Raw genomic sequence first — 11,828 nt, forward strand, 5'->3', positions numbered from 1 at the left:
GGGATTTCGGAGAAAGTAAAATCGACGAACCCACATAAACTTACAGTCGACATTATACTTGCGGGTATTCACAAGTACATACCCGACTAACACTCCTTTAGTGTGTGTGTCGTTTTGTACCTGTGTGCACCTTTCTTTCATTAATAGTGTGTATAAATGTGTTATGTCATGTTGCCTGTCCTTGGTATGCCCAGATGACGTTTACTGCAGTGACAGGCCTGAGCAAGAGGTAAGGTCACACAGTGCAGCGTGCGGAAATGAGGTCAGATGTCATAGAGGAGGGGTAGGAGAAGCCGAGGGAAGAGCTAGACAAACTACAGGGACACACGGAGTTACACGAACACACACACAGATGTAAAAGGGGAAAGCGCGAGACACGACACAGTCACACAGACAGTTTGCTGTAACGAAGGAAGAGGGAGGGACGGAAGACACGGACACACAGAAAGCATTTCATTGGAGAAGGAAGGAGGAAGGTGCAAAACAGCGCAGCAGTCGTGGCTTTAAAGCTCGCTTATTTGCGCATGTGCAATGAGAAGAATTTCAAAGACACCTGACAAGAGGGGAAATTATGTTCTTTGCAAATGAACTTAATCACCCTTCACTTTTCGCTCATTCCTCAGCCTAACCCACCTTCACGGAGTTTCCCCCTTTTACCTCAACAACTTTTTCCACCTCCCCGCCCACCTGCCCTCCCATCTCATGCTCAGCATCAGACCATGGAGGAATTTCTGTGTGCAAATTAGCAGCATTTTCTGAGGACACGTATGCACAGCCAGTTTCCGCCGTCTGTACAGAAATCGTCTCCATTACCAACAGCCTCACGTCCCTCTCCTCCAACTTTCAACAGCATACCTCCGGGCGGGGCGGCGGGTGGAGTGCAGTGCGTGTAGCGGGTGGCGAGCTGGTATTAGCGGGTGCAGAAAGCAGTGGTATGAGACAGCCGGCGGTGTATGTGTGCAGAACCTGTTTTCATTCAATTCATTTGTATGGAACTATATTTATATGTGAGATATTTTTAGTGCGAAGTGAGAGGAGATAGAAGCATACCTCTGTTTCACTTTACAGACGTGTTTACGTTTGAGTTTTTTTTTCCTCCCTTTATATTCTCAGTGAGTGTGTGCGCGCGCTCGTGCGTGCTTTCTCTCCAACACTTTGTCTCTCTTTCACTCCCTGGCTCCCATCACCATCTGTAAAGCCGAAATGCTACGTTAATTAACATTGAGTGCCGTGTTTTTCTGTCTCTTGATCTGCGCAAGAGCCGTGGTGAGATGGAGGCTGGTGCCAAGCGCAACAACCGCTGGCACCTGCTGAGGTGTAGGTAAAGCCTCGGTGGAAATGAAAACATTATCCCAGCGACCATACTTATAATCGCCAGCCATTAGCCAATTTGCGGAAAATTATTTTAAAATCATTTCGATTTTCTTTAGAGGAGGTCTCGCTCGCATGCGCACTACTGCCTGCAGTGAGAGGTCATCGCGCATGCGTAGACGTGAAGGTTGGCTCAGCTTGCTTTCTGAGCATTTCGTTGCTGTGGAAACGTCACCGGTGACCTTTTCTGACCTTAGTTGTTCTCTTCGATTGGTATTTCGGGACGCGTGTCACAGATTAGCATGTTTTCCCCCTCGCTCCGTGTCTCGTCATTCCAACCATTGTCTTTTGTTGTTTGGGATTTTTTTTTCTCTTTTCTCTCATTTTTTCTGAATCTCTTCTTTTTTTATCTTTTGTTTCTCCTCTTTTTTTTTTTTTTTTTTTTTGGTTTCTTGCTTGAGTTTTTTTTCCCTTCTTCATCTTTTTACTCTGTATTTCTCACTCAATTTTCTCCTCGTTTTTTTTTTTTTTTTTTTTGTGCCCCACATCTTTTCGCAACTAAGAATATTTTCCCTTTACAGAATCAGATTATTTGTTTCTCCACTTACCGTTCACCGTCATTTTGAACTCCAAGTCACGGAACAAGCTCAAACAAGTATTCTAAGCCTATTTTGAGATATTCAGTGAAGGCATACTAAGCAATGGCACAGAATGTTGTATTTGGTTACAGAGACCGATATTGAAATAGAAAATGTTTGTGCATGTTATAAAACACAAACGCTTTCGAGAAGAAGACCTATAAAAAGAAGGACTCGCAGTAATTTGTTTAATCCAACGATTAAGGGTTTTATAAAAAAGAAAATAAATATCATTGTATTACCCTTGGGGATTCTTTTCTGTCTATGATGGTAGTTATTGTAGAAAAAAAAATCTTCAATCAGACCACGATTGTTGCGCGCTTTTATAGTGAACAGTTAACCAACACCTAGACAAAGAAGGATGGCTGAATAAACTGGCAGGGCCTCTCTTCCATCATTTGACTTTTTTACTATTTCGTTTTGCTTTATCTTTCGGTATTTCTTTCTTTGTTCTCTTTTGATTTGTTTTGTGTTTTGTTTTGCTTTTGTTGCTGTTTTGCTCTTTGTTTTTGGTTTGCTTTGTTTTGCTTTGGAAAGCTTCCTCATTAAGAAAAGAAAACAGAATGTAAAAACAAATAATCAAGCAAAAAGCACAGAGGTAGGTGAGAGTATTTACTGCGTACCACACACTGCGAGTTTTTGTTGGCAAGGTGTTCATGGATGACTGCGCATATAGAAACGCATAAATATATAATTTCTACAAGAATTGAACCCATGACTTAAACATGTAGCACCTTTGAACAGCCCCGGATGGAGAATGAGAGTTCGTGACTACAACGACCTGGCTGGTAACCAATTGTTGACGAGTTTACCAAACGGAAGACGCGCAGTCGAGATTCTGTGCATGCGTATGAAGAGGTGGGAAGCGAATCCGTGTGTCTGTGTTCAGTTCCTTGGAGGCCAAAGGGTACGCGCCTGGTGCGCCCTCTGGCGTAACCTCTCGTCGCATGGATGAACTTTCAGAGACAGCCTGCCATTATCCTCTTCCGACTCTTTTTGTTTTGTCGATCGTGACGATCTAATGGTTCGGCAAGTATGACTGACGACAGGCAAGGGAGACAATCCTGGGACTGACGCCTCATGTCAAACACAAAGCTCGAATGAATACTACATGGCGATACAAAGGGAGACGATCGATACAATATTAACGATCGTGACAATAACTGCTTTGCAAAAGGGACCGGATTTTGTTTCCTCCCAACAAATGTGGTCAAACGCGAAAGATTCAACTTTCTTGTAAACGTCAATCACACAGCACGGACCGGAAACTAAGCGGGGTCACCCAAGCGTGCGCGCGCATTCATCTCCTGAAGACTTTCTGCGCATGCGCAATCAGGCGGTTGCAGCGTGCGATCGAACCTATGGCCCCTTAACTTGGTTACCTGCGCGTGTTTCGAGAGACATCAAAGACAATTTGAGACAGGGATCCGCTGATGACCGCTCATCGACCGTCGCCGCGGGTGTCTGTGGGACAGGACTGCGCCTGGCAGGTCCTCGCCATTTCTTTTGAAGTTGGTGATAGCGAGAACGCAGAACATCTTCTTTCATTTTTCATTAACCGTTTAGGTTATGACAAGTCGAGAAATCACGCGAAAACGATTTTCTTTTAAAAAAAGACTGAAGAAAAACAGCAGCTTTCACAAATTATTGTCAAAAGTAAAATCTAATTAAGAAAATGAAATTTTCTCATAAATACCTTAATGGAAGAATTTAAATTAAGTGGTTCAACGGGTCTAATGCAGGGTATGTGGTTGGTACAGGCCACCTTTATCTTTTTCTTTTTTACATTCTATGATTAGTCAAGTAGCCATTTTTGCTGAACAGATGCAGGTTGGGAAGGACGAGTTTTTCTTTTTTAGTGTCAGAACTCAAATCAGCAGCTTCTCCAGAGTCGAGGGCATTGAACACCAGACTACAGACAAACCAAAAGTAATTTTAGTTGGGCATCAATGAAAATACAGTGACTGAAAAGCCGACAGACAAATGATTGAGTCACAGTCAGCGATATCGCGATTGATTGATATAAGACATAGTTCGAACTGGTCTTACTGATTATATCTATCCTTTGTTTTAATAACATTATCAGAATGCAAGTTATTTATATTTCAATATGTGTGTGTGTTTTCAATTGCGCTCGTTGCTGACATCACCATAATAAAATGTTTCGATTCGAGGTTTTTCTTTCTCTTTCTTTATTTTTCTTGCATTCTCATATCAGGAAGAGGGGTAGGAACTCTTGAAGGAGGATGTTGTGAGGAAAACTGATTGACACTTTTAAACTGTAAACACGAAAAATAACAAGAAAATCTCTTCCCCCTCCCCTCTTGGCACCTCATCAGAGCAACAAGATGAAATGCCTAGTATTGTCAATCTGCCTGCTGATGGCCACTTTGTATTTCGCCATTTTCCTCCTTCATTTCCACAGGAAGTGGTTAACAGTGGAGAGGGAGCAAAATAAAGCTCCATTATTTTCTTGTTTGCGTGAAAATGGGTGTTGAGGGAAGGGGTTAACTTTTGATGAGTTTCCTCCTCTCCTTGAAATTTAGAGTTACACTTAGATTATCCTAAACTTCTTTTCCTGACGATTCTTCTGAATGTTCGCTGTCCTCTTGGCTTACATCGTCCTAAAACTAATAATAATAATAATAATAATAATAATAATCATCATCATCATCATATCATCATCATCATCATCATCATCATCATCTGAGCAGTATGAAGGGTAGAAAGTGCATGACTGAGCGATACAGATGATATTGAACGATTTCACGACCTGAAAAATGTCAGGACACGAAGAGCAGGAAATTTAGCAAATAACCGATGCCGACACTGTGTTATCTATAGCTTTGCTTGGCATACTTCCATCTGCTCACCTGTAATCCATTTAGCAGTGATGTAAGAGTCCTCGCTACCAGGGGACTACAGATGTAAACCCGAGGTACGTTGGTACACTGGGTTGGATTTCCTCCCGCTCAGTATCTACACCGCAACCCCAAAAACTGATTTGTATCCAAACTGGGGATTGTATACAAGATGTGGACCTCTAGATAATCATGTGATCCCCAGGGTCTGTGCTTGTTTACTATACACGGCCCCGCAATGTTTCCGGTCAATAACAAGGTTGGCCCCAGGGGGATAAGTTACGACAGCTGATGATAGAGTGATGTTGATGAGTTGCAATGATGGTGTTAGCATTTCAGGTCAATGATGATGGTGGTGTTGAGATTGTGGTAGAGGTGGTTTCAGAGTAAAAGTAAAATAGAGAAGATAATATTTAATACTAGAATGTCATATTCTCTTTGATGTATAGGCAGAGAGGACAAGATAAGACACCACAGTCACTGAGCTTGTCCAGCTTGCTGACCGTCCACGTCACGTGACAACGGAGGCATCACCGTTTCTTTAATGTGTACATGTTTCGACGGTTATCGTTGAAAACTGTTGTTTCACATGCGACATCGTTGTAATTGTGTAGTACTTGTGTAGTAATTATGTAGTAACGATTTCGTGGAATTGGACCACATGAGGGGAAAGAGATGCTCTACATGCCACACACCTTTAAAGTTTATAGCACGTGACTTCTAAGATTCAATAATTCATTCGATTTGGTTTGATGTGAGTTTGTAGACATGTTGTGTCTGTATAAATATATTAGCTATTTCTATTAACTGTATCAATAGTTTCTTGATTGTGTTTGTGAATTTTCTGTCTGTATAAATGTTTACATCTTCTGTCTGTAAAGAAATGCTTCCAGACTATAAATATGTGTCCATGCCTGTGTGTGTGTCCATGTTTGTATGTATGTGTGTGTGTGTGTGGTATTTTTACAAATTAACGTACATTCCCTAAATAGTCTGTAGACTAATGCACACAGATGCACTGCGCAGTTACCGGGTAGCTATTAACGGGTGCTCGAGGGTAGGAAGTTGCACGGCTTTAACTGATGCCGACACTCGAATTTTCTAGAGCTTTGCTGGCGTGAAGTCGATTTGTTCACCTGTAAATACTTCCCGTCAGAGCCTCGAATTTGTCTCCTCCCGCTCCGTGCATTCCTGTGTCAGTAAGTGTGTCAGAGCTCCGCATGTGAGTGTGTGTGCGCGTGCGCGTGTGGGTGTATGTACGAGCGCTTGCACATGTGTATTGGTGTACGATCGCACTCCAGACCACCTAAATACATCTTTTCTTTTCTCTGTGATTTATTGATGTGTACATTTTTATAACCTTTACAGAACTCACCCACAATATGACCTGGGTTCGGGAAGTCAATACGTGTATTGTGTGCTTCTGAGGCGAACTGAAAATTTTATTAGTGTTATAAAATACACGCCCGCGCGCACACACGATCACACACCCTTAAAATCGCTCTTACACTCACACAGACAAACACACATATTCAAGCACACAAACGCACAGGATGATGGTGCTTGCCTAGCAACTGCTATTACACATGGAGGGTGCACGGTGAGGAGGAAAGGCTCCCGTTTGATCCATCACCGCCAGCACTTACAGATTAACATTCTACCTGTGACTTGTTTTTCCTTTTTCTCTCTTTAACTGTATGCCTCAGCCTCTCTCACTCTGTTTTCTTTTGTGCGTGTTTGTGTGTCTGAGTGCGCGTATGTATTTGTGCATAAGATTTGTGTGTGTGTGTGCGTAAAGGTGATTTCTTTCTCCTACTGTATCTTTTTATGTTTCAATGTATTTTGATACATCATCCTTATTTTTCCGTCTCACTGTCATTACACAGGAGCACAGGAACCATGCACCATGTAGGTATTGTGTGTGTTTAGACAAGTGCACGTGTACAGGCGCGCGCACACACACACAATACTAGCTAAATCACCACCACGCACACACACACATGTCTCTGCACAAGCCAGGTAATTTTTGTAATGTTTGTGATTGGTAACGGATCATTTACCCTGCACCCCACATCTGAGTGTCTGCAACATCCACTAGTTCCCCAGTTTCACCACACACACACACACTTGCACGCACGTGCACTGCAAGTAGCACCTTGATGCCAGGTAGCAGACGGTTATAAGCCAACCGTCATGTCGGGTTAGCAGTTGTTTTCACATTTTCACTCTTCATTCGTGCACCTGCCAAAGTCAGTTAGCGTCCCCTTACAACACGTCTCTACTCCTCACGTCTTTACCTGCGTGGCGCCCGTTAGCTTACCTAGTCTCGCAGGACAGGTAAAGTCGGTGTTCATATTTACTATTCTCACCCTCTCTCTCTCTGTCTGTGGGTTTTATGAAGGACGACATTCAGTGCACCTTTTACTACCTGGCAGATGTGTCGTGAATGTTATACACGTCTGTGATTTTGTTTTTCTTTTCTTTCCTTCCCTCTTTTTTTTTTTTGTGGCTTTTTGTTTCCTTACTCTTTCATCTTTACTCTTCTTTGTGTGTGCACGCGCTTGCGTGTGTGGAAGTTTATGTTCATGCGTGCGTGGCTGCACGTGGGATGTATGTGTGTAAGAGAGAAAGTGTGTGTGCGTGTGCGTTGAAATGCACCACAGACATGCACTGAACCTCTCCCACGTGACATGCTCGCAAATCATCATTGCTCAATATTATTTATGACTTCAATCATGCACCACCCCATCACCATTACATTAACGGGCAGCAATTTCTCGGGCAGTAAATGTAGTTTAAACAAATACTGTGATGCAAAGACTGTATTTGCTTTGTGCCAGTTGGTATTAGGATATTTATTTCCTAACAATATCCTAGTGCTTTATATCTCCCTCTTTCCTTCATTTGCAATCTCCTCCACTCCCAATTCTATCATTTTCTCTTCCTTTCTTTTATTTATTTATTTTTTATTTTATTTTTTTCCTTAACCTTTTTTACTTTCTTTTTTTCTCTCTCTCCCTCTGATATGACCTCAGCTGCTAACACCGTCAAGCAACATTTCTCTCCTTCGTTCCAGTTGTCTGTTCGTTCTCCCTTTCTCCTCTCACATAACGCCTTCTGTTACTTTTTTTTCGTTCGTTGCTCGTCCGTCTCGGCCTCTTAATCTCCCACACCCATCTGTTTTCTTTCTCTATCTCTCCCCTTCAACATTTCTTCACACACGCGTGTCACTCTCTTTCTTGTCGCGGTGATCACCGACTATCTTCGATGATCTTCAAACCTGTGAGCCACTTCGATCTCGCTCTTGTCATGCGCACTCCAGCCCACCCCACGAGTTGTCTGCCATCGTCTCGTGAATGTTGTGGGACGTTTTGTTTAATGACCCGGTGCTGAGGACCTATACCAACAGATCTTGTCGGCGACATGTGAACAGAAATACCTTTTCAGGTTCATTCGATTATCTGGCGAGATCAGGGAAGCGCCATATGCCAGGGGAGGAATCGATCTCGTGGGTGTGCATAGACCTGTGCTTTATACCTGTCATCTCCATACTCTCTCACTCCACACTCTCTCACTCCACACTCTCTCCTTCACACGTGCGCCAATAAGCATTTGATCAATCAACACAAACGCTCGGCGATGGCAGAAACACAAAACTGTCTTCAGGTGTACAACAAGAGACTTGCTTTTAACGTAACAGATTGTAAATGTAGAGTGAATGAGTGTGTGCGCGCGCACGAAAGTTGTTTACCTGTCTGCAGGAATGTATGTTTGCGTGCGCGAGCATGCATCGTTGGATAGTGTGTTCTCAAACACAGACTTCTTCCCCAGACTGTGTGCACTCTCTTGTCCCTGTTGCCCACTGGAAGATTTCTGGAAATTACTTTCCTTCTCATTTGTAAAACTATTCTTTTTTCCCTCTGTCTCTTTGTCCGCCTCTCTCTCTGTGTATATATATATAGCTGTACATATATATATATGAAGGGATAGCCTAGTAAGTGCAGAGAGCTGGATGGGAGCTGTAGAGTTCTTTGCAGACGCCTGGCGCAGTTCTGATAATCGTCTTGAGGTCTGCAGGCAGACTGTGGCAAGCCGTGACTGTGAGTTCTAATAGGTGTGAGCATCACTTTCGGTGATTACCCATGAGTCCTCTCTTCTCCTTTAGCGGCCTGTTGGGACTACAGACAATTCAGAAGAGAAAACGAGATGGAATGAGACCAAAGTTGGGCAGATGTTTTAGCCAGCCATACACTAAGAAAAATATATAATAACGTAGAAAATTGGTTTATTAATATATAAATGGAAAACAAAAAAAAAAAAAAAAAACTATGTCTGTCATGTCTTGTAAGTTACTTGATTTTAAATTTTCTTAGAAACACTTGTATGACAGCACCATAATGTTTGGTGAGGCAGATAGACATGACTGCTGTTGATACTTAGTGCTTAACAATCTGTAGTACAGTTTCAAATATATAGGGATTACTATCATCGATAACAGTTTATAAGTGAATAAAGGTGAATTCTTTTAAAGGAAGTGAGCAATGTATCTATATATCCTACTTGAGACTATATTTTAGGTAGAAAAATAAATACAGTAAAAGAAACTAGTGAAGAAGAAAAAAAAACGGGTGCTGTGTGGTGGGAGAGTGGCTGCTGGTGATGGACGGTCATTACGGGTGGAGGAGTGCCCTGTACTTGCTATTACTCCCGTTTTGAAGAAGTGCGAGATAAGTGTGCCACAGAATGCTTTGAGAGAAACGAAATTCTCGTCTGTCTAGTTTCCTTTGCCTATATTATTCAATACCATGGTGATAAAGGTAAAGGGGGATCTGTGATATTTTATTTCTTCAACGGAAGTATCTAGCATTTAGTTTCCTTTCTTCTTTGCCTGTCATTCGGATTCTAGAGTGTGATCGATGGAAACACTTTCATGGATTCAAAAAAAAAAGGTCTTTGTAAAATTAGTTAAGAATCTTTCAACGTTCAATAAAATACATCATACATATATATAAGCGTGCCAAAGAGCTATTAAAGAACCCTTTGTGTGGTTTTTGAACAAAAGAATATTTTGTGCAGTTGCATTGCACTAGTGTTTAAATAAATGTTTGGAAAAAAAACTGTCCACATGTTAAGACAAGTTTGCCATGTAATGTCCTACAAACACGAAACATAAGAAAATGGCGGAAGAAAAGCACACACAGACAATCTGTGTAACATATCGAGGATTATTTTTTAATAATCACAGTCACGTGCGGGGAAACGAGAGCCTTATCATCACATCTATCGAGATTGTCATCAGTTTTATAATTAAGGGAAGAGTAGTCACTACATTTAATCTCTTTGGTTACTTGATCATATCGGCTTCTTTAAATCTTTCTATCTCCTTATGAGAGAAGGATGTTCAAGGAAGGCACGGCAATAAGGACGAACTCATGTACATAGACACGTATGCACGCGCACACACACACACACGTGGAGGGAGGCCACACGACAATGCAGGAGATTAGATGAACTCTCGCCATCTCTAAGGCCGGTCCCTGGTCAAGCCTTTCAACTCCCGAGAGAGGTCGCCTCTAATTAATGTCTATCTCTCTCTACATCTCTCTTGCCCTGTTGTGGACGTCGGACTTGATGTGTGGGAGAGATGAGGCCCCTATCGGATCTCGATACACGTCGCGCGCTGACCCCAGACTGTCCTGACCTCAGACGTTCTGTGGGTAGCGTCCTGCTGCTGCAGACGACGGCGCGAACATTGATGTAATGATCCGCATCCGACTGCACGCTACACACATCCGTGATGTCTCCTCCTACCCTTCAGGACAGCCAAAACTTGCGGCTCTCTTTTCCATTCTTTCGTTTGTTTGTTCCTTCTTTATTTTTTCTGTTTATATTTTTTTAACATTATTCGTTTTTATTTTTTTTTTTCGTTAATTCTTTTTTTTTATTTTTTTTTTGTTTTTGTTTTTTTTTTTTTTATTTTTTTTTTAGGTTTTTTTTTTTTTTTTTTTTCGTTTAGTTTTTTTTCTGTCGTTTTATTTCTTCTTTTTTTTGGTCGTTCTTTCTTTTTTCTCTTTGCACATTTCAGTTTTATTGTCTTTCATTTCTCTTTCTGCATTTCATTCTTTCATTTATTTACTTGTTTTGTTGTTTTTTGTAAGTTCGTTTGTTGGTTTGGCTGTGGTAGCATGCGTGCAAACATGCGTGCGTGGAAGTGCGAGACTGGAGGTATAGTTAGTGTTTCAAAAAAAAGGTCGTATGGATTGGTATGTTGGAAGGACATATGGGAGGAGAGGCAACGCAAATGGCTCCATAATTCTCACCTTCCAAATACCTTTTAGTGCGCATGTACATTATCGTCCAGACCTTCACGCGATCGAAATTTCTTGTAACAAAATCAGGAGGCGGCGTCTTGGAAGCACGAATATGTGGGTATGACGTAAGCACTTTTGAGTACGCTGTAAATAGAAAGCGGCTGCAGACGTTGGAAGCTTCTGGAGGAGCTGGGTAGGAGGGGTAGGTTGCTAAAGTTGCAGTTTGTGTTACTGTCTGAGGCTTCCGTCAGACCCGCTAGATCATCCCTCTCAGACCTTCAAAACAATAGAGCATCTGTTACCATCAGTCAAATCATCGCTCGAAAAGCACTTAACATCTGTCTTTACCGCCAAACATTCATCACCGACTGTTTTCTTTTTTAATCCCTCCGTGGCAGGTCTCACGTTATTCTTTATGGGCTCTTCTTTCTTTCTCCCCGACACTTGTAAGAGATGGAGAGAAAGGCGGAGAAAGAGGAAGAGAAATGTTATCGTGAAATCACGTGTGTCGATGAAAGTGACGCACATAAATCAGACTTACCAGATCGAAGACCTAATCTGTTCACTGAACTGCTTCCATTATAGTCACGGTACATTAGACAGGGCTGTCGCAAGGCGCTGATGTGTGAGTGTTGTAGACAAGGTGCGTACCCGCACTACCGGCCTGATACGTCACTTCCGCCAAAAAAAAAACCGACAAGAGCGTG

The sequence above is a fragment of the Pomacea canaliculata genome, linkage group LG13 (genome assembly GCF_003073045.1).
Source record: "Pomacea canaliculata isolate SZHN2017 linkage group LG13, ASM307304v1, whole genome shotgun sequence".
NCBI lineage: Eukaryota > Metazoa > Mollusca > Gastropoda > Architaenioglossa > Ampullariidae > Pomacea > Pomacea canaliculata.